Here is a 22,934-nt window from a genome sequence, read left to right as displayed (position 1 = left end):
GCTTCCTAATTGGGCAGACAACCTTAAGAGAGTCCTGAATGCCCATGGCCACTGACTATCTCACCTTCTGCCATAAGAGTAAAGGAAATAATCTACCAGGTAGTGTCATTCCATGACAGGGGCAGACAACTGATTTAAAGATACACTAAGTAACAGTTTGGGAGTTTGCCAAGACTGTTTTCCTTCTTTTCTCTCAGATACAAAAGCAGTATATGCAAATATTACTATACACATAGATTATATCCTCACATACATAAACACATTTTTTAAAAGATTTTATTTATTGATTTTGAGAGAGAGAGCATGTGAGTGTGAGTGGGGGTAGGGGCAGAGAGAGAAGAAGAGAGAGACTCTCAAGCGGACTCCAGGCTGAGCACAGAGCCCAATATGGGGCTCGATTCCACAACTCTGAGATCATGGCCCGGTCCAAAATTAAGAACTGGACATTTAACCAACTGAGCCACCCAGACATTGCCACGTATACTAATTTAAGAGGATAACAACCAAATGAAAAAAAAAAAAGTACATGGTCATTGAGTAAAAAGTTATGTTCTCCTATTACTAAAATGTTTCAATATTTATTTCTTGTTACTGAAAATTTTCCATGTTTTAGAGAGTAGTTGAGAAAATAATAATAAGTAAAATCATATGCTAGTCTACAAGGGTATGAAGTCATTGTAGAACAATGTCATTATTTAATTATACTTTGAATTCTCATTTCAAAATCAGCCTGCTAATGACTGCAGAAACATGCAACATAAATACAACATCCTTATTTATTTTTCAGTGTTATCAATTATGTATTTGGAAAATAGGTTTTTGTACTTACAAGAAATAGGGTATCAGATTTGTCTCATCATTATTTTATTTATTCAATATTAATTGGAAAAAAAACATTTGTGGAGCACCAACGGTGTGCAGGGTATATGTACAAAGAGAGCACATAACTGGATGTTTCAGATATTCACTTAAAACATTTAGAACTGAAGGAGACATTGCCACCACAATGACTGTGCTTTTAATTTTAGTCATAGCTTTTGGAACATTCATGACCAGGCAAGTTGTCCTTGGTGCCCCTACGCTAATTAGACATTACATTCAGGTCAGCTTTCATTCTTGGAAAGATATTCACCTCTAAAATAAAGTATGTTTCTCAGTTACGATTCCTAAGTATTTGAGAAATATTCCTAAATATTTGAGAAACACACACACAGAACAGACTAGAAAACATGTTTTATTTGTGGATAAAGACCCAAGGGAAAGAACAAAAGGAGTTAAGAGGATGATCATGACTGGTTCTTGTTTTGTCCCCAAATGTATCACTTCCTTTCTACCTTGCCATTGGTCGGTCCTTGCTTATTCTGATATTTACTGGTATGGGATAAAAATTTTATTGAACTTAAAAGAGACAAATCAGACAATGTTTTGGGAGCTGAGTTGAATAAACTGAAACAAAAGTGGCTAATCAAAGCGAACTGACCATAAGTACTTCACCACAAACATAGATGTATGTAAGTTCTTTTATCAGTAAGAAGGCAGCAAGCAACCACTGGACAGCTCTGGAAAAGAAGACACCACACAAGTTGCTTGTCATGGGTTCTGATAACCAGCTATTCCCCCCAAAGAATTCACAGTCCAGTTTGAGAATCAGACAAATTCTGTAATTGGAGGCAAGAGGCAATACATAGCAGATGCTCTAATGGATGAACAAGCTGATTTCACAAGGAACACAAGAGGGATGTAGCACTTGAGGAAAACACCAAAAAAAAAAAAAAAAAAGGAGACATTTGGGGTTTGACTACCAAGTAAGTTTTGCCGTTTCAAGTGACTCAAAGCAATATTTTGGAAAAGCTCCTTACAGTCTTGGAACAAAACTTGTGATTTCCAAGAGCGGATGAGATGTTTATTGTGGGAAAAGTTCTATGGAAACAGGTTAGTTAACCACATGAGGGTAAGGAGTCTGACGGCCACATTCGAGGCAGATCACAGAACAAGGACTGGTGTCTTGAGTTTGGTTCCCTACATGCGAAGTCCAAGATGAGGATGGGCAAGATTTATTAAAGAAGTGTTCCTGGGATAAACTGGTAAGGACTTCGGTTGGGGTGGTTGGGGGGGGGAAGGAGGAGCATAACAGGAATGGGTAAAAAGCCAAGCAGGAGTAGTTTTTCTAGTGAAGTGCTATAGAGGGTAGCTTCAGTTTGATCCCACTAGGGAATTAGAGGCTGCAAGCTGCATGTTAGAGTTTATCCCAACCTGAGACAAAGGAGCTGGGCTTTCATACACACCAGAGAAGACATGAGCTCTAAGGCAACTCAGCTCTCCAGCAGCCCAAGAGCAATCCTCTGAAGAAAGTCCCAAGTTCTTTGTCAGCACAAGCAAAGAATCCAGAGGCTGTGTATTGGGAGCTCAGAAATGGTCAAAGAAAGTCAAAGAGGTAAGAGTGCCAACAATGGGTAGTGCACAGATGGATGAAAAATGGATGAGGATGCTCCTTATCTAATCACCATCCCCCATTTTTTTTCTGGGTCAATTCTTGGACCACACTCTCCTAGGACAGGTCCAGCCAATGCCCTCATCCCCGCACTAGCAAAAACATGCCAAGATAGCCCCCAAATCAAAGCATTAATCTAATGCTACAATTAGAGCACGTAGGAAGGGAAGAACACCACTGGTGGTGAAATTCATATGTCTGCAAAGCAATTTCATCCCAGCGGCACAAGCAATTCAATCGCCACCCCAGTGCTGCAGATTTAATAGCTTAATTTTCTATGGACTGACAATGTCCATCCTAACAAGCCCCTTGCGGAATGCCTCAGGACAAGGCTGTACAACACACCATTTGGTGCTGTGTGCTTACATAATTATTCCTCCTCTAGAAGCATTTCACGGGGTGGGCAGGGAAGAATGAGTTAGCAGGGGGAACTTAGGTACTGCTTCAATATTTAGAGAACATAAGGTATTATTATAGGATTAATAAGCAAGGCCAGTTCAGCAATAGGGAAGGCTGCCAAGGGAGGCTGTGGAATTGCTATCACTGGAGATAATGAAGGCTGAGAATAGATACCCACCCAGAATGGATTTTATAGACAATAAAAATCCATCCCACTATTCTAGAACAGGGGATGCACTAGGTGTGTCACTGTAGGACTCTTCCAGCCCAAATGATTTCATAAATTAGATGAAGCAGTTTAGCTTAAAATATTACTTATTAAGTATTACTTATTCCAAAGTGTATCCAGTACAGGGGTGGTTGAATGCAGAAGCTATTGAGTGACAAACATAACTGGAATTACAAACCACACTGGCACCTATAAACAAACACCCACTCTGAAAACAGGACAATGAGAATCCAGGAAGGCAGATTTTTACAATGGAGAAATAGGGACCAAAATACCACATAGCGGTATACTTGAACTTCAGGTATTCAGGGCCCAAATAAGCAATCATTCTAAGTATTTAGTTGGTGCTTTGTTCAGACACTGCTTGATGTCTATGGTGTGGAGACTTTGAGCGCTGAATGCCTAGTCTATTAGACGTCATTGAGGATGATGTGAATGTCACAAAGATTAGAACAGTTGCATAGGATGAATCGTTCTAGAAGTTGGAGGAATGAATACATTTTTAAAGTATCCTGTGAATGTGACAAAGGGTTCAAATTTTCCGATTCAATCACGGTTTCTTTAGGTCAGGAACAACATTTTAAAATTTCTGTGAGGGAGTAGAGGACCAGTTCATCAATCAGATGCTGGGTCTGTGCTTAATTAAGCATTATGCTTGCTCAAGGAATGGCACACTGAAACACTTAATTTTCTTTGGATTAGTGAATTGAGACAATGATAAATCTGCCTAGTCAATACTGTGCAGTGGCCTATGGACATACGCAGGGCAGAGGATAAGAGATTTCTCTAAACTTTGGCCAGTTTTCTACGATGCTATTCTATGAATCAACTCTTAATATATATTTCTTTTGGTTTCTTTTTCTTTTCTTTTAATTTCATTCTAAGTCTTTTAATAAATTCATGGGGAACTAATTCATGGCTTTCACTGGATATACATTGGACACATACTGACTATAGAATCAGCCATGATTTTTAAATTTTAGATTCTGATATTAGAGCAACACCATAAATTACTGGGACCTCTTAGCCACCTGCCCGTCCAAATTTTAATTATACCATGAGCTCAGGAGAATTGTATATACATCTTAAAGCCCATATGCTTACACTTGTATGTGGTTCATGAGGATGTGGGTATGCCAACGACCTAAAATCAGAAAGGGTTCTTTTCTCTTCAAAAATCTGGAGAAATTTTAATTGAATTATATATAGGAAATATATATGATATGTTGTGGAATTAGAAACCAAAAACACCTGGAGCGCCTGGGTGCTTCAGTCCTTAAGCATCTGCCTTCAGCTCAGGTCATGATCCCGGGGTCCTGGGATCGAGCCCCGCATCGGGCTCCCTGCTCCACAGGAAGCCTGCTTCTCCCTCTCCCACTCCCCCTGCTTGTGTTCCCTCTTTCGCTGTGTCTCTCTCTGTCAAATAAATAAAATCTTTAAAAAAAAAAGAAAGAAAAAAAGAAAGAGACCAAAAACACCCATGTTACCTATATACTGGCAGTGAATTTACTTTTCAGAATAATGTAATAATATTGATTTGAATTTCAGAAAATTGATAAAATCATAATCTAGTATACATTTAATAAAGATACCCAGAATGCTAAACTCTAGCCGAAAATTAGTATTTGGGGATCTGAACGGTCTTACATTTTTAAATTTTTTTTTTTTTTTAGATTTTATTTATTTATCAGAGAGACAGAGGCAGGCAGAGAGAGAAGCAGGCCCCTTGCTGAGCAAGGAGCCCGATGTGGGACCCGATCCCAGGACTCTGGGATCATGACCTGAGCCAAAGGCAGACCCTTAACTGATTGAGCCACCCAGGCGTCCCACGGTCTTACATTTTTAAAAAACATTTATTAAGTGTCTATTACGTGCAAAACCCTATATTAGGAACTAATGACACAGTAGTGAGTTGAAGACTATCCTCAGCTTGATGGGGCTTTTGTATTAGTGAGGAATGAAGACTAATAAAAATAATCATGTAAAGAAATGTGAACTTGAAATTGTGACAAGGAAGCAGTGCTTCGAGCACCTACACAGGAGGATCTGACCCAGGCAAGGAGGCCAGGGAAGGGGTGGATGAAGAAAGGAGGGCTGAATTGAGATTAGAAAGATAAACAGAAGCTAATGTAGCGAAGGAAGGAGAAAGTACTTTTTAGGCCATGGGGCATTAGCTGCCAACAAACTTACCCAGAGGCTGGGGGAAATGAGGACATATTCCAGAGTTCTTAAGTCATTAACTATTATTGTGTGATCTGTGGAAAGCAACAGATCAACACTAATTCTGGGATGAATTGTGTGGTGGGGAATGGTGGAATTTAAAAGGAATTATATAATACTAAATATATATGTATTTATATTTATATATTTATATTTAGTAATTACATATACATATATATATAGTTTAACCTTGTAAGCTTTATTTTTTCACCTTAGCTTATACACATTTATGATGAACAGAGATCTAGCACTTCTAACAAATAATCACTACTTCATGGTTCTTAAAGACTTTTCGTTTCAACCTTTAGTCATGCCCACTGTCACATACTCCTGGTTTCAGTGGAAAACTTGCTCATTTTTTAAATCTAATGGACAACAGCCAAAGATTTTATAGTAGGACTAAAGCATTTGAATGTACTACATTGTTTGAATGGAGGGGCCCTCTTTGAAAAGGGTTGAAGGGCACTGCACTGCATAGGGCCATTAGTAAGACATACTGATGTTATGACAGACTAAACCAGAGTAGGTCCCACTAAGCACACTGCTAAACGATGCCATTTTCTTCTCTTCTTTGGTCATGAATAATCATTTACCGATAAAAGAAGAAGGAAAACACTCAACAAGTAAGATGCCGGACTGATACTGCGTTCTCTTATCCTCTGAAAAGCACTCCAAAGTGATGAATAACGCTTCTCTGGTGCTAATTGGTTCTGCTTCCTTGGAGAACCCTGGCTAATACAGGATGAATTCACTCAGGAGTAACATGACCCAAACTGCCTTGCAGAAAGATAAATTTGGTGTCAATGAGGACGTTAGACCCAAAAGGAAAGCCTGGAATTCAGAGTGACTTCTTGGGAGAATATTATAATCCCGGTAGTAGATCATGAGGGCTTAATCTACAGCTGTGTGCAAAATTAATAAAGTTTGGATGGAAAGGTAATTCAGGAATAGAATTGTCACATCTCATGGTACTACCCAGGTGGCCCAGGTAAATGAATAAAAGCAGACTCCGCGGGTTTCAAGAGCACAGAAGAGAAATGTAGTAATACTTTTTTTTAAAATTTTATTTATTTATTTATTCATGAAAGTCAGAGAGAGAGAGGCAGAGGCAGAGGGAGAAAAGCAGGCTCCCCGCCCAGCAGGGAGCCGGATGCGGGACTCGATCCCAGGACCCTGGGATCATGACCCGAGCCGAAGGCAGACGCTCAACCGTCTGAGCCACCCAGGCGCCCCTGGGAAATGTAGTAATACTTTAAGGGCATAAGAGCTCAGGCAAACTCGTAATGGAGTTTTGATGCCTTAATTAAGGTAAACATTCTAGGGGCGCCTGGGTGGCTCAGTCTTTAAGTGTCTGCCTTCAGCTCAGGTCATGATCCCAGCGTTCTGGGATCGAGCCCCGCATCGGGCTCCCTGCTTGGCGGGAAGCCTGCCTCTCCCCCCTCCACTCCCCCTGCCTGTGCTCCTCTCTCACTGTGTCTCTCTCTGTCAAATAAATAAATAAAATCTTTAAAAAAAAAAAAAGGTAAACATTCTATTAAAATATATGAAGTTGCCAATATCCAAGGGTTTGTTGTTGTTGTTGTTGTTGTTGTTGTTGTTGTTCATGAAAATGATAATTTACATGGTTCAAACCATAAGCGACTAGGTGTTGTTTGTATTTGTGAGAAGGACACCCATAAGTTTGGACCAATATACCCAGTTGTGTGAATTCTTTGTACTTTTTTTTTAAACGCTTAATGTGTCAGTAGTTTTCTTTCACCCGAATCTTACTTTGACTTATGAGGATGATATTATTATATTTAATTTTTTGGATAAGTAATATATTAACATGTTTTTTAAATTTAGTAAATTCAAAAAGGTATGGCAATGAAATCTCTTCTCAGTATTCCTCAGTCCACCTGTCCCCTGACACCCATGAGCAACTTCCTGTGTTTCCTATACAAATTTCTTTGTGTGTTTACTAGTTATAATAAACAAGCAAAAAATAGAATCTTATTCACCCACCCTCCATGCACACACCACTTTTTTTTTTCACGAACGGAAACATGAAGTACAAATTATTCTGCCCTTTGCTTTTTTCTACCTAATAAAATGTCTTGGAGATGTTTCCAAATTAATACATAGTGCGCTTCCCAATTATTATCGATAGCTGCATAGTGTTCCATTATATGGACATGCCATAGTTTATTCAACATGTCCCTACAGATGGACATTTGAGTTGTTCACAAACTGCTGTTATTACAAGCAATGCTGCAATCCATAATTATTGGCACATATCCTTTCAACTGTGTGCCAAGGATCTGCATGTGTGGGATAAATCCTCATAAGCTGGGATCCAGTTTTCATAACAGAAAAGAAATAAAAGTAGAAGAAAAATAATAACAGAGACTTTTCAAAAAAAAAAAAAAGGAAAGGAAAAGAAGGAAATAATGGAAAAAAGGCAGGCAGACTAGGACAGGGGAAAAGAAGGAAGGAATGAGAAATGAGGAAAAGGGGAGGAGAAAAGAATTAAGAGAGGGAAAAGCTCTTGACCTCTGCAAAATGGTGTGAGGGAAGTGATTAAACCGTAGTGCAGGGGTTGGGGCGGCAGGAGAGGGCACGTGGGAAACGCAGGGAGCTCCACAATGCTGGCAGAACATAACAAGGAAGTGACTCTTCCTGTCCAAACAATCCTACCCACTACAGCGACACAGGAGAGATAAGTTCCGAGGCTAAAAATACAGCACATGGAGGCAGACATCTCTGAACAGAGCCCAGGATGTGGCCACTCCAGGTTATCTAGCAAGTGAGCCACAGAGGGAAGCCACGAGTTTTGAGAAAGAACCAACTATGTATAAAGACCTGGTGCTTGAGGCAAACGTAAACCTTATCAGTCAAAACCGTGCATCATCTATGAATAGGTATAAGGCCTTAACTATAAGAAGCTCACAAGAGGCCTGCAAAATGAAAAGGGACAGACAAGGAATCCAAGAAGGAAAGAAGAATCCAGACCAGATCAGAATGCTGTGCCTCCCTGCTCTGCCACAGTGACTGATGGTTCCAACGGGGTCCCTCCTGAGGGAAATGAAAGGTTCAAGTCAGTGTTCATGACTTACTTTTAAAGTGCATTTAAGTCCACCACACAGTAGAATCCATGTTATTCCCACACCAGTGAGTTTCTTTGTCCTCTTAATAAAGTCCAGAGTTGAAAATAAAAACAAAAATAAAAAAAATAAAATCTCTGAGTCTTGTGAAAGATAGTGATTTATCTTGCAGTGAATTTATTCCCACATGAAGTGGACGAATCCAAGGAAACAGGCCCCATTTCAGAGCCCTGTTTGAACGAGGGAATACCTGACTGGGTGTGCCATTTTACCGGCTTCACTAGTGTTTTCCAAAAATGCCTACAACTGCATAATGCCTGAAAAAGCTTCTTTTATGCCTGAAATTGTTGCTATGCTTAAATGCAAGTCATGGGGGAAATGATAAAAAGGGTGTGAAAGACATCAAGAGATATTAAATAGGTGATTTTAAAAATTTCATCTAGAATGCATACACCTAAGAAGGAGAACACATTTCAGAAGAGGAGAGAGAAAGAAAGGAGCCAAGAACACAATAGACATGTTACATATGGCCTCTGACTTTTGTTTCTTTCGACTGTTAATTTTACCCGGCATACTGGAGCTAAACATGAATTTTAGGTCATGTAAAGATCAGATACTACACTTGATCTTAGCCAAAAGGCCGAGAAGCGATTAGGTCACGTAAAGATGAGGATAATGTAAATAATGTAGAAGACTGAAATCTCAGCATTTCCCACCTTCCGCTTACCCTAGTCACAAGTCGACAGTTATCAACACTGCTCTGTCCCAAAATTCAGAAGATTAAAGGAAAAATATGAGCTAGTGGACAGCTTTGGTTTTTGGTCTGTTTTTTGGGTTGTTTTGTTTTTTACTATGATAGAGATAATTCTGCAATTGTTGTAAATTCTATTGTGTTATGTGCTCCTGTTACAAAAATCAACTTTAAATGAGAAAAATAGACTGAAGTATATTTCAATTTTTATTTAGAAAAAATAATTTAGATACAAACGAGACTTCTATCCTCATGATAATCACTGATGGATGTAGGATATCCGATATCAGGGCAGCACCCTCAGATTTTACAAGTGACATTCTGTCTGAGCCTCGTTCTTTCTTGACTTGCTCTTGACATTAACAGCACCAACTTCTGCTCAGTTCCAAAGGATAAGCCTAGAATATGATGTTCTCCATGGCGATGCCAAGTCCAGTTCTTGTCACACTGTAATGCACTCAACTAACACCTATTAGGCAAATAAATGACTTCTAGCAAGAAGCATCAGAAACATAATCTTCAAACAATGGGCTGCTCCAGAGTTCTAAGCATCCCCACAAATTCTCTACACTATTCATTTAATGGCAAAGGGGTGCTACTGTATTAAAGTAAGTAGCTAAAGAGCTTATGGCAATCATTTATAAATCCTCTCTGTGGTTTGGGGTTTAAGTACCTTCTAATGCTCACAGAAATTAACTCCAAGGAACTATCTACAAATCCTTTGCATATAGTGGGGCTTCCTTACATGACATATTTCCTAAAATAGAAAACCCAGTAGCTGGAGTGTGGCCATTGTTTCTTCCACATATGAAAAATGATTAGCATGGCAACTGACTTGATCTAAACTAGGTAGTTTAAGAGAACTGTAGTCAAGAATAGCAAGACTAAGATTTTCTATTCATAAAGTGAATTCCTTCGATTCACCAGTTCTATTTGAGTGTTAAAGAATGAACTTTTTAATCATGTCTATGACATGTGGAGTCTTACATTGGGTAATAAAGGTTCCAGAATATTACTGCCTTTTAAAGCATCCAACGTGATCATAGCTTAATTAGAATTCATATATTTTTATGTAAATAAAGAAAACTTCTGAGTAAATTAAAAGCAAAGAAATAGAAAACATTTTCACTAGATTAGAAACATTTTAACTTCTCGTATCCTTAGTGCTTTGTATGATGTCTGGTTCTTGGTACAGATACAGTAAATGCTGGTTGACCCAAAAAACTAAGGAGGAAGGAAAAAAGGAAAGGAAGGAAGTAGAAAAGAAGAGAAAAGAACTCTTCATGGGGGGAGTATCCTGCAGAAAATTCTAGAAAACTCTAACCATAGTGCCTGGAGATACCACTGTTAATTATTTTTCCACTTTCTCATCATGTGTTCCTGGGCTGTCTTGTCATTATAGCCACTATTGGAATCTTTTATAATGTCTAATTTCTAAAAATCACTAAAACGCAAATAAAACAATGTAGTAAGCAGTTTCTCTTCTTAAAAGGAAAACACTTAGAACCACTACGTGCTACTGAGTTAAGGGGCATAGCAGCCAGAAGAGAAGGGACAAATGACAGGCTCCAGTTCCTAAGCTGAACACCTCTAGCCAGCTTGGTGGCTTTGACCTTCATAAATGTATAAATGGCTTTCATTTTGAGTCATGTAACTGATTACTTATATCCACGATGGAGCGCTAGTTAAAAGGCAGGAAGCATATGGAGCACTGATGTTGAAATACAATTTGCGTTCATCTTGCATAATACATCAAGATGACTCTAGCATTTCATAGTCAACTGTAAGAAGAAAAAAACATGCATGTTGACATATTTCCAATTTGGGTCTTCACATATAAAGGATAAAAAGCTATATACACCAGCAACATGCAACAAGTAGAGAAAGCTTGCAATCTGAAATTCATACCTTATTTCATCACTTAGAAACAACTTCTGGAAATTATAAAATTTAGCCACACAAAACACACCGTAATCCGAAATCTTCCTGTGGTCAAATTATTATTATATTTTTATATTTTTCCATATACATTTCTCAAAAATTTCACTTTGAGGTAAACGACAGGTTTATCATTTGTTAAAAGGGAAACAGTAAAAATCTCTCTTGCTATTTCATTTTATTATACACCAGATAATAATGTAAAAATAATTATTTTAATTCCTAAGGAAGTTCTTAGGATCATATATTTCAATGAAAAAGGGCTACTATATCATAAAAATTGGGGGAACATTTGTCTGGTACAATAAAATACTTGATGCAAAGGGAGTATTTGGAGGCTATTTAGGTTGTAAATGAAGGAAAAGCTCTAGAGAATTCTGTCTTCAGATTCTTGCCCCATGACATGAATAGGAGATCGTTTGGTACCTAAATTGGCTAAGTCTTTTAAATCTTAACTCAATCTATTCCTTAAAACTTTCTGTTACTGCAGCTCAGAAGACAAAGCTCAAAGACTTTCCCAAGATCTTGGAAATAAAAACACTGGAGACAAGATCCATATCCCATCCTCTCTGACTTCAAATTCTATTCCTTTCAATATGCCACATTCTATTTACCTCACCTTTCTGGGAAAGATTATAATACTGGCATTTCATTATCTTTTAGTAGCTTTCCATTAAAAAAAAAACTGCATTTATTCAAACTCTTAATTCATAACTAAAAACAATATCCTTTCTCCAATGCATTTCCCACAACTCCCTAGTTGCCTGAATAGCAAAGCCATGACATTGCTAATAAGTAGCTAACATAAAATAGAAAATCAACCTGCTTGCAAATGCTTCTTTTAAAAATATTTCTCTGTAAGTGAATAAAATTCCCTCTGTTTATTATTTCCAGGGATCAAACATCTCCAAGTGATGCATGGTCTATCAGCAAATTTTTCTCTGTGACAGCATAAATGTCTCCATTTATACACCTTAGAATGTTTCTAAGAAGGAAGATTATCCAGTTTATTAAACAATGAATGGCTCCTTTCACCTTTGGATAGAACATTTTTTTTTTTTTTATGAAATTCCCTGAGACCATTTGCAAGGAGTTTGTTTTTTAAGAGTTCAAATAAAACCAGGCATTCTGAACCTCTCAGAGAATTCAATTTATAAAATCCTCCTATTGCATAGAACCTCTGCCCCTTCCCATCCAGTCAACTGTGTTGTCACCAAAAAGTAACCCAGCCATCTTATGCAAAGGTGATCTAGATAGATGACTGGCTGACTCACATGAGGAAGCACAAACCATGGACTTAGAGGAAAGGTCTTGGTGAAATAAGTCAGTCGCTTCCTTTTACATAGTAGGGACAGAAAGTTCAGAAAGCTCAGAGAGGCTGACTGACTTGAGTAAAATCTCAAAGACTATTCTGGTCAGTACCAGGTTTAAAACCTGAAATCTGAAGCTCCAGAATCTCAAAACAGATTTTTTTTTTTTTTTAATTTTTACCATGTGCTTGCCAGAATATTTGTGCAGGAAGGTCAAGCAGAAAGGGTTTTATGGGGAGAGGGCGTTGCCCGGCCGAGTCATCACCTGCTCTACCTCCCTGACAGCATCTCTGCCTCTTCATACACACTGGAACTAGTATAAGTCAAAGGAAAGTTGGTCCTAAGAACTAGTAAGCAGGGCTGAGCAGGCTCCCAGAACTCAAGAGGGAAAATACAATTAAAATGAGACAAAGAAGAAGATATTCTCTTAGCAGTTGGTATATGAATTGCATTCAGGGAGACAGGCCTGCCTTTACTTTGAAGGTTATTCCCCAAACCCACATCAAATGCTCCCAACGAAGCAAGGGAAGGGTTCTGTGGCTGTGGCATGGAGTCACCATAATGCTCGAATGCTAGGGATGCGCAGGGTGAATCCTCCCTTAACCTACACGCCTTTGTTCCAAATTATAGTGTCATATGCTCAGCTTAGCTTCTCAACCTTTTGGGATCTGGCCTCTGGCTTTACCCTTAGCTTCCATACCTACAGCCTACACCTCAGCTCCCTTCAAGCCATGCTGAAATATTTGTCATGACTCAAATACCTGGTGCTGGTTCACGTCTCCTTGACTTTTTACAGGTTACAATGCTATCTCATTGCTTCTTTAACTAGCAATTCCACTTGTTCTTCAAAATTCAGTCTAAATATGGGTTCCTCCAGGGGATTTTCCCTGAATCTGATTTTTGATGCCCTTATGCTCTCCCAGCATTCTGTTCATGCTTCTATTATAGCACTGATAAAAATGTAATGTAATCATTGATTTGCATATTTATTACTCACTATAAGCCTCTGAAGGTTTGGGATCTTGTCTCACTCAACTTTGTATCCCTGGCACGTAGCACACTACCTGGCCCATAGTTCACATTCAATAAATGATAAATGTGTGAATGAATTAATGAAATGCCAGTAGACAGAAGTTATCCCATGCTTGCCTACATTGGTTGTGACTTTGGGCAAATCACAAATGCTATCTGATCACCCAAAGGTAATCGCTCAAAAGTAATTGTTAATCAGTGTCAGGGGACAACATATTTCATGGAAAGGAGCTCTTGGATTTGATGAGTTAAAACAATGAGGACCTTGCAGTTTGAGGGCTTTAAAAAAGTGAGATATCAGCCAGCTGATACATAAGGTCATCCACTTTTCTTATGCAATATGTGTCCCTCTCTCTATTACGAATGCTTACAGTACCCAGGGTAGGACCTGTGGCACTTCTGTGTGACATCATTTCAACTCGCAACTGATGCCCAAGGGAGCCCATTTCTTATATTCCTAGTTCACAAGATTCCTCACCACCTATTTTATAAACCTAAGAAAAAGTTAGCTCAATTAAGCCATGAGTGATCATTTTAAGCTGGGTACTGCATAAAATGCAAACTTTTCTCTGAAACATAGTAAAGATACCAAATTGTTATGAATGTCACCAATGCCTGGTTTTTCTAGTTGGATTGACAGGAACAGAAGAAAAAGCAGGGAATTAATACCAAAGACTTTCAGGACAATACTAAAGGGTTTAACAGGATCCCCCATGGGGTAATTTGATCTCTCCCATTATTATCTTGTATGAACCTACAAATCAGAACAGGAAAAGGAATTCTTGAAAAAAAAAATTACTAAAATAAAATTAGACATTGCATTCATCGCTGAAATTCAACTATAAAGAGGTTAAACCTTCCCTGTAAACTCCAGATAAAAGGCTCATAACTCATTTCCACTGGAGGGTAATAAGACAAGCTGTTCTTTCCATGAGAGGATGGAACAAGTGTAGTCTTGTAAGAAGAAAACTGAAGGTGAGTAAAACATTCTTCTGTTACCTCTGGAAGATGAACTATGTAGTTTAAGTGATGTGACACCACGGTATTCTTTGACCTTTTATAGTCAGTAGGGAGAAGTATTCCTTCTCAAATCTTCAGATTGAAATATATAATCCCTTTTGTTTTGTATAATTTGTTACATTTCTTAATTATCATGTCTAGTTACCTTTATTTTCATGTATCTGTGTGTGTATTTTAGATATTTATTGATTCTTGTCTTTTTTTTGCAAATAATAATAGCTTATATATGTTTCGCCTCTGTGGCTTCTGAATGGTTGTAAATTCATTATACATTCCTTAGCCTGTCACGCTAAGGATGGATTGAGTGAGACTTTCACTATAGAAGATTTAAAGCTCATAGGTTCAGATAAAGACTAAAACCAGAGAATGAGACCAAACAAAACTCATCATGCTACTACAGACCTCCTAAAGAATATCCCATTCAGGGCATATAATGAAATATAAGGATAAAAATTTTTTAAATTTCTTTCATCAGATTGTGCTTGCTTTCTGAATATATCATTGTTCAGACCTATCATAGCTTAGTTTTGTTAAGCTGAAAACAAATTAGCAACTCACATAAACCTTTTAGACAAGAATAAATGTCACAGTACTCAAACTGGATAGGTTTTCTTTTAGATCTATCATATTTTGATCTAGGACTTTTTCGTATTGGACTGAGTTTCTTCTAAACTCTTTTTATCTCTAAAAAACATTTGGGGAAAAAAAGCGAATTTCAAAGAATAAACTAAATCTGGTCATGAGTAAGGGAATGATAAAAGTGTAAAACTGCACACCAAATTAGTCTTAGACAAATTTTATTTTGGTATGTCAATATATCCAGTATTTACTATTCATACTCGGATCACTAAAATTTCTACTGGTGAGTAATAATGGTATTAGTATTTTTCACTCATTCAACATATGTCTCTTGAGTGCATAGAAATTAAAGTTTAAGTCACATGGCCACTTACGCAAGCCTCATTTCCAAGAAGCAGATAGTTCAGAATAGAAGATTTTAGAAGTTCACCCTAACTATTAAATAGTGTAGCTCAAAATACAGTGGTCAGTAAAATGCAGCCCAGAGGCTGGCTACCTATTTTTATAAATGTAATTTTATCAGGATACAGCTGTGGCCATTTGTTTAGGCATTATCTATGGCTGCTTTTACATTACAAGAGCAGAGTTGAGTGCAGTGGAAAGTCTACATCCATCAAATCCAAAATTTTATCTAGTCCCTTACAGAAAAGTTGACCCCTGGTGAAGGTGATAATAACGACCACAACAAGTTCAGACGAAATGACAAGACAGTGCATAAAAGGATTACCTCCTTCTTTACCAGGGAGGCATCATTTGAGATGAGCCTTGAATTGGGGTGAGGATTTTGACCAACAGAATCACTGCAAGTAGCAATTTCAATAAAAAAGAGTCAGGTGAAAGACATACACACAAGATATATAGTTAAAATATCAATATATAGTTGTACAGTTTGGTTAGATGAGGAGCTACAGGTAGTAAATTCTAATGGAAGTCATATTTCTATATCCAGCTCATTCACACGAGTACAGACATACCAGGTGTTTATGGCTAAAGTCAGTGGTCATGGCACCTTTCCTTAGGGGAGGTCACCAGTTCTTAAATAGTGTGAATATCACTCCTGGTTGTACATATCAAAACCTACAAGATGCAGCGAACAGAGTATTCAAAGAGAAATCTACAGTTTAAAATCAATGTATGATAAATAATAACATAAAAGATATAGCATTCAGCTCAATAAGCTAGAAAAAGAACATCAAAACAAACCAAAAGGACCTTTATACATTGTGGGAAAGTAAACTGATAGAAATTTATCAATCATGGTGGCAGAGGTTGAGGGGAAGGGAGTGCATTTATGCTGATCTATAGGAACGTAAGTGTCCCTTTGACTCAGCAATTCTACTCTCAAAATTTGATTCCATGGACATGCTCCTACACATGTAGCAAAATACAGTGACCAGTGTGTTCACTGCAATGTTTGTATAATCAAAATTGGAAACCATTTTTTTTGTTCACCAAGTTCAATGCCTAACAATACCTCATGATTCTAATATACTGTAAAGTTGAGAAAATAATTATGTAGATCCACCTGCTCTTACAAAAAAAAAAAAAAAAACAGATACTGATAATTTTGTAGAGAAATTAAGTTATTGAGCAATATCTATAGCGTTACCACAATTTTATTAAAAATTATACTTTTGGGGCACCTGGGTGGCTCAGTTGGTTAAGTGGCCAACTCTTGATTTTGGCTCAGGTCATAATCTCAGGGTCGTGAGATCGAGCCCTGCATCAGGCTCTGAGCTTGGTGTGGAGCCTGCTTTGGATTCTCTCTCTCCGTCTTCCTCTACCCCTCCTACCCCCTGCTCATGTTTTCTCTCTTTAAAAAAAAAAAAAATACACACACACAAACACACACTTTTGGGGGAACCTGGTGTCTCAATCAGTTAAGCATCAGACTTTTTGTTTCAGCTCAGGTCATGATCTCAGGGTCATGAGATCAAGCCCCATATGGAGCTCCACTGAGCTTTGGAGTCTGCTTGTCCCTCTCCTTCCCCCTCTGCCCTTCCCCCTGCTCTCTCTCAAATAAATAAAATCTCTTAAAAATTATATTTTTGTATATATGTGTAACTAAATGTGTGTGTGTGCATATGAAAGGGAGAAAGAAATATGATGAAGTTTAGAAGTATATAACAAAGTGTTAAGAATGGTTGACCATAAACAACACAAAATAGCCAAAGCGATCTTGAGTGAAAAGAAGAAAGCCGGAGGCATCACAGTACCTGATTTCAAAATACACTGCCAAGCTATGGTAACTAAAACACCATTGTTCTGTCATAAAAGCAGACATATAGATAGATGGCACAAAATTGAAAGCCCAGAAACAAATTTACCCATTTATGGTCAACTGATCTTTGACAAAAATGCCAAGAACACACAATGGAGAAAGGACAGTCTCTTCAATAAATGGTGCTGGGGAAAATGGAAAATAGATCCTTATACCTCACAAGATATACACAAATCAAAAATGGACTGAAAACTTAAATTTAAGATCTGAAAATTATAATGCTACTAGTAGAAAATATAGGGAAAAAACTTCTTGACGTTGTTCTGGGCAAAGATTTTTTTGGATACAATCCCAAATGCAAATGCACAAACACAAAAGTAGAAAAGTGGATTGCATCAAACTTTTAGCTTTTGCACAGCAAAGAAAGCAACAGAGTGAAGAGGCAACTTACAGAATGGGAGAAAATGTTTGCAAATCACATATATGATAAGGGGTTAATATCTGAAATATATAAGAAACTTGAGCAACTCAAATAGCAAGTAACTTTATTAAAAAATAGGCAAAGCACCTGAATAGATATTAATCAAAAGAAGACATGCATATGACCAACAGATATATGAAAAATACTCAACATTATTAATCATCAAAGAAAGGTAAATCAAAACCACAGTGAGATATCACCTCAAGATAACCAGTAGTGGTGAGGATGTGGATAAGAGGTAACTCTTGTACATTGTTGGTAGGAATGTAAATTAGTATAGCCTTTATTGAAAACATATAGAGGTTCCTCAAAAAATTAAAAATAGAACTCCCATATGATCCAGCAATCCCACTTCTGGGTATATATCCAATCAATCAATCAATCAATTTGGTATTTTTTTTTAATTTTTCTATTTGCGTATAGTTGACACATAATGTTGCATTAGTTTCAGGTGTACAACATAGGGATTTCACATCTCTATTCATATATGCTATGCTTTGCTCACCACAAGTCAGATATCATCTGTCACCATACAATACTATCACAATATTACCAAATTATATTCCCTATGCTGTACCTTTTATTCTCATGACTTATTCATCCCCTGTGCACTCCCATGTCCATTGCAGAATTATTCACAATAACCACGATACAACTAAGTGACTATAGACAGATGAATGGACAAAGAAAATATGGTATATGTATATATACATATGTGTATATGCATATATTTATATATACATACATACAATGAAATATTATTCAGACTTAAAAAAGAAGGGAATTCTGTCATTTGCAACAACATGGATGAAGCTGGAGGACATTATGCCAAGTGAAATAAGCCAAATACTTATTTGAAAGATAAGAAAGATCATTATATGATCTCACCTATATGTGGAATCTAAAAAAGTCAAATTCCTAGAAGCAAAAAGTAGAATGGTGGTTTCCAGGGCTGGGAAGGGGCGGGAGGAGGGGTGCGGAATAAGAAGATATTGGTCAAAGAGTACAAAGTTTTGATTATGCAGGATGGATAAATTCTGGAGATCTCATGTACAGCATGGTGATGACAGTTAATACTGTATTGTATACTTAAAATTTGTTGAGAATAAATATTAAAGTGTTCTCACCACACACACACATACACACACACAATTATAACTATGTGAGGTGGTGGATATGTTAATTAGCTTGATTGTGGTAATCATTTCATAATGTATATGTATATCAAAATATCATTTTGTATACTGCAAATGCACACTTTTGTCAATTATACCTCAAAAAGCTGGGGGTAAAAAGAGTGGTTGAACTTTGGGTAGTAGAATTGGAGTGAGGAGCATTTTGACATTTTATTCTATATATATATTTTTTTATTTTATTTTATTATGTTACGTCAATCACCATACATTACATCATTAGTTTTTGATGTAGTGTTCCATGATTCATTGTTTGCATATAACACCCAGTGCTCCATTCAATACGTGCCCTCTTTAATACCCATCACCAGGCTAACCCCTCCCCCCTACCCCCCTCCCCTCTAGAACCCTCAGTATATATTTCTGTTTGATTTCTTTTCAACCAGGATATTACTCTTAAGTAAGATAGACAAACAACACTATGAAGAACATCTGTGAACATAAACCTCTCTAGATATAGGATAATTAGATGAAAGCTTATGAACACTTTTAGGTTATCAGTAAATAATGCCTTATTGTTTTTCAATAATATCAACAGAGTCTAATTTATATGTTTTCTTGCTCAAGTCAAATTTCAAGTTCCATTCCAGCAAGAGCTATGATTAGACCAGGAATGGCCATGCTCCTCGGCCTAAAACCTTTAGACTATAAATATCCAAGCTTTCTCTTTGTGATTGCAGGCATTCAGAATTTTTCCCAATCCTGGATTCCCCAAAGTCCAATGAGATAAATGAGAATTCATCTCAAATGAGGATCCAGTGAATGCTCTTTTGGCATATTCCTTACTGATTTCATACGCTAGCTATTAGCATCACTTTACCATGCAAAGCATATGCCTTTTATTTTCAGTGGCACTTTAGGAAAGAGCAACTCTAATTCAGAAAAATTCATGTTTGATACATGAGGTTAGGTATAAAATAATTCCTCCAGTTCATAAAAATCATTTTGAGATAAAACTTGAGATGTGAATTCAAAGTTGAGGTCACTGACAAGCAGCTCCTGGCAGTCTTTGAAGATACCGAGTCTGGTTCCCCCCCACCCCTATGAAGCTAGGGGAGAAAGCAGAATACAGTGCTGAAACACAAGGTGGCTGTAACTAAACCAGGGTCCAGACTCTGCTCTCCTGACTCTTAAGTAACAACAGCTTTCTCCTCCCGATACCTTTCATGAACCTCATCCTGTACCACAGTGCTGGAAATCATGGACCCCGGAGCCCCATTAACTCCGTAAGTCTCCTGCCTTCTGGCTCCGTGATCTTAAAAAAGCTACTTAAGCACTCTGTACTTTAATCTCCTCATTTGTAAAATGAGGATATTAATAGGATAGTAAACCCTTGTCATATCTTTTTAAATAGGATCTAAATACTCAATCCCATAAAATATGAGAATGGATTATTATGAGATTAATGAAATGACCAGAGTCAGCTGGCTGGCTGAGAATTCCAAGGATCCCAGAGACAACTGCCACTTATACTATATCTGAATCTGCAGGGTACAGGGTCATGGGATTTTGCCACAGAGTTACTATGAGGACTCAGCTAATATGTAAAATATCTAGAAGAGAGTCTGGCATAAAGTCGGCCATATATATAGTGGTGGCTGTTATCACTCTGACTGCTTCTGTCTCTCCTGCGACCACAACACACCACTGTTGCAACACTACAAAATGGTTAAAGCCAAAGGTAGAGAATTTGCCAATGACCAAGCAGCAAGAAGGTAAGAAAAAGTAACAGCAAGGCGATTTCCACATATTTGTTCAAGGGTAATCCCTTTAGGTTGTACTGACTACTCTCTACTCATTCTGAATCTTCCCTTTGCCAGAAGCTGTCAACAAATAAACCCTGGGAGGGAACAGGGCCAAAACGTGAGGCTGGCATCCAAAAGAGATTGGTCTTATATTAAACACGCTGTCCATCTCTAAATCTATCACCTGCTTGGGACACACTGCTCACTCTAAAGGCGACAGCTTTGTCCAGCGGGCACCATGCCATTTTAACAAAATATCATCAACCTGAAGTTTATGTACCATAAGCTGTAGAATATTATTCCTATGAAGGAGCTTTAGGATTCCTGAGGGGAGAAAAGTATTGCATGTGGCTAGCAAATTGGAGCAGTGGCAGTGGTTCACATCATCCTTATTAAGGCCATGACATTTAACGTGACACCGTTGAAAGTAAATCATGTCATCCCAGACACCAGTGACCTGTTCCTCAACCTTTCTCGTTCAAGGCAGGAGTCCCAGACTGGAATTTGGAAAAGCCGGCCACCCAGAGCTTTCATTTCCATGGACATAGAAATGAGTCTTGGCAAATCTGGCTGTTGTGGAATTAACTTCATTTCTCTACTGGAGGTGGTAGCTTCATAATACAATGGCAGAAAGAGAAAGACATCAGGGCTGAGGGCAAGTAAGGGTTTATATGTGTTTCCTACCTCTGTCCTGTTGTGCACTAAACAAGACCAGATGTTTCAACAAAAAAATGAAACCAAAGTCACACTGTGTTTGATTTGTGGGACCACCCTTACTTGAAATGCCAGCTCATCATTCCAAGGTTTGAAAAATGATGTGCATGACAAGCGAGATAAGAAATGTTGAACATTCCTTCAAAAAAGTAATTAATTATACGACCCACAGATGGTAAGAAAATGCCTTCCAGGTCGGCACTGAGAAATGCAGAGATTATTTGCCAAAGGGTTAGAACCAGGGCAGATTCTCTCATCCCTCCCATGCCTCTGTCCTGAAACCATGGGGTGGGTAAGAATGGCACTGAAGAAATAGTAGTGAGGTTAAGGGGAAAAGCAGAACCAAACCCACAAGAGCCAAGAGAGAGAGTGAGCAGATCAAAGGTAAGGGATTTGGGGATTATCTGGAGTGTCCATGATTTCCAGGGAATAGCAGTTCGGCAAAAGGTCAATACAGGGAGTCACAGCAATGCACATTTAATTTATGGGAATTCAGCTCTGTGTTTGTAGATGTGCTGGCTTGGGGGAAAGATAAAGAAAGAGAGGGAAGGGGAAAGGGAGAAGAGGGAGAGAAAAGGGGGAAAGAGAGAGAGACAGAGGGACAGAAATAGAGACACGCGGATACACAGGGAAAGAGATGGAAAAGATAGACACACACAAACGCAGACAGAGAGAGTTAGAGAAGAAGAAAAAGAAAAGAATGAGAAAAACTAGTGATTTAAATTTGTAGTCACTTACTATGGTCATCATTATTCCACTAATGAATGTATAACAGAGGGTGAGCTCTAGTCAATTCTAGATTTTCAAATTGTTGAAATCCGAATTTGCCTTTCCCTGCTCATTCCGAGTTAATTTATGTCTCTGTGTCCATGAACCTCTTGCTAAGCTGAGAGTAGTTCAAGTATTTAAAAATAAAGCACATATTCCAAAAAAAAAAAAAAAAAAAGTTTGTTGTGGGTTTTTCTTTCTTTTTTCTTTTTTTTTTTTTTGACCCCTAAATACAAGTTAATTATCTTACGTTCAACCAAAGAAATAGCATGCTGGAGAGGAAAAAAATAATAATAACTGGTTTGGATTTTAAATTCCTGATAATCACTTTATAATTAAGAATGTAACGGTGGAGGTATTATTTTGCAGAAGACTATATGGTCACAAAGTTTGAGAAGTGGTGGGTTCATCAAATTTAAACAAGTTTCCTACCTTCAGATTTTCTTAAACCCGTAAAAGTTTAACATAGACATTGGGTTATCTACAATGTAGACACACAATGCAGCTTTTCCCAAACTGACTTGATCAGAGAGTCCTTCCTTTCTCAAAATACACCTCACAGCACAATGCATCCTGGAACTTTAGAAATCTCACATCCAATTCAAGCCCTCCCATTTCTCCTATTCATATCTTCTGCTAGCCAAGTGTATATACCATCAACAAGCAAATCTCCCAAATGTAGGTTTTATTGCAGTGTGTCCATGCTTATTACTCTATAGTGGTTTCCAGTTGTCTACAACTGTGATTCTCAAACTTTCCC

The 22,934-nt window shown here is 37.9% G+C and overlaps 1 protein-coding gene and 1 pseudogene across 2 annotated transcripts in view; both read right to left on the bottom strand.

Moving 5' to 3' along the window:
- LOC123862956 (RNA-binding motif, single-stranded-interacting protein 3) overlaps positions 1 to 22,934 on the bottom strand; it is a 1,542,535-nt gene that overhangs the window by 691,442 nt on the left and 828,159 nt on the right. The gene's annotated exons all lie outside the window — the stretch shown is intronic.
- LOC123835102 (U2 spliceosomal RNA) lies at positions 8,961 to 9,074 on the bottom strand (annotated as a pseudogene).

The sequence above is a fragment of the Mirounga angustirostris genome, unplaced genomic scaffold, assembly GCF_029215605.1.
Source record: "Mirounga angustirostris isolate CCGP_5_RB_7025 unplaced genomic scaffold, mMirAng1.0.hap1 SCAF_1, whole genome shotgun sequence".
Classification (NCBI taxonomy): Eukaryota; Metazoa; Chordata; class Mammalia; order Carnivora; family Phocidae; genus Mirounga; species Mirounga angustirostris.
The sequence above is the reverse complement of the archived record's forward strand: the minus strand, read 5'-3'. Positions and strand labels throughout refer to the sequence as shown.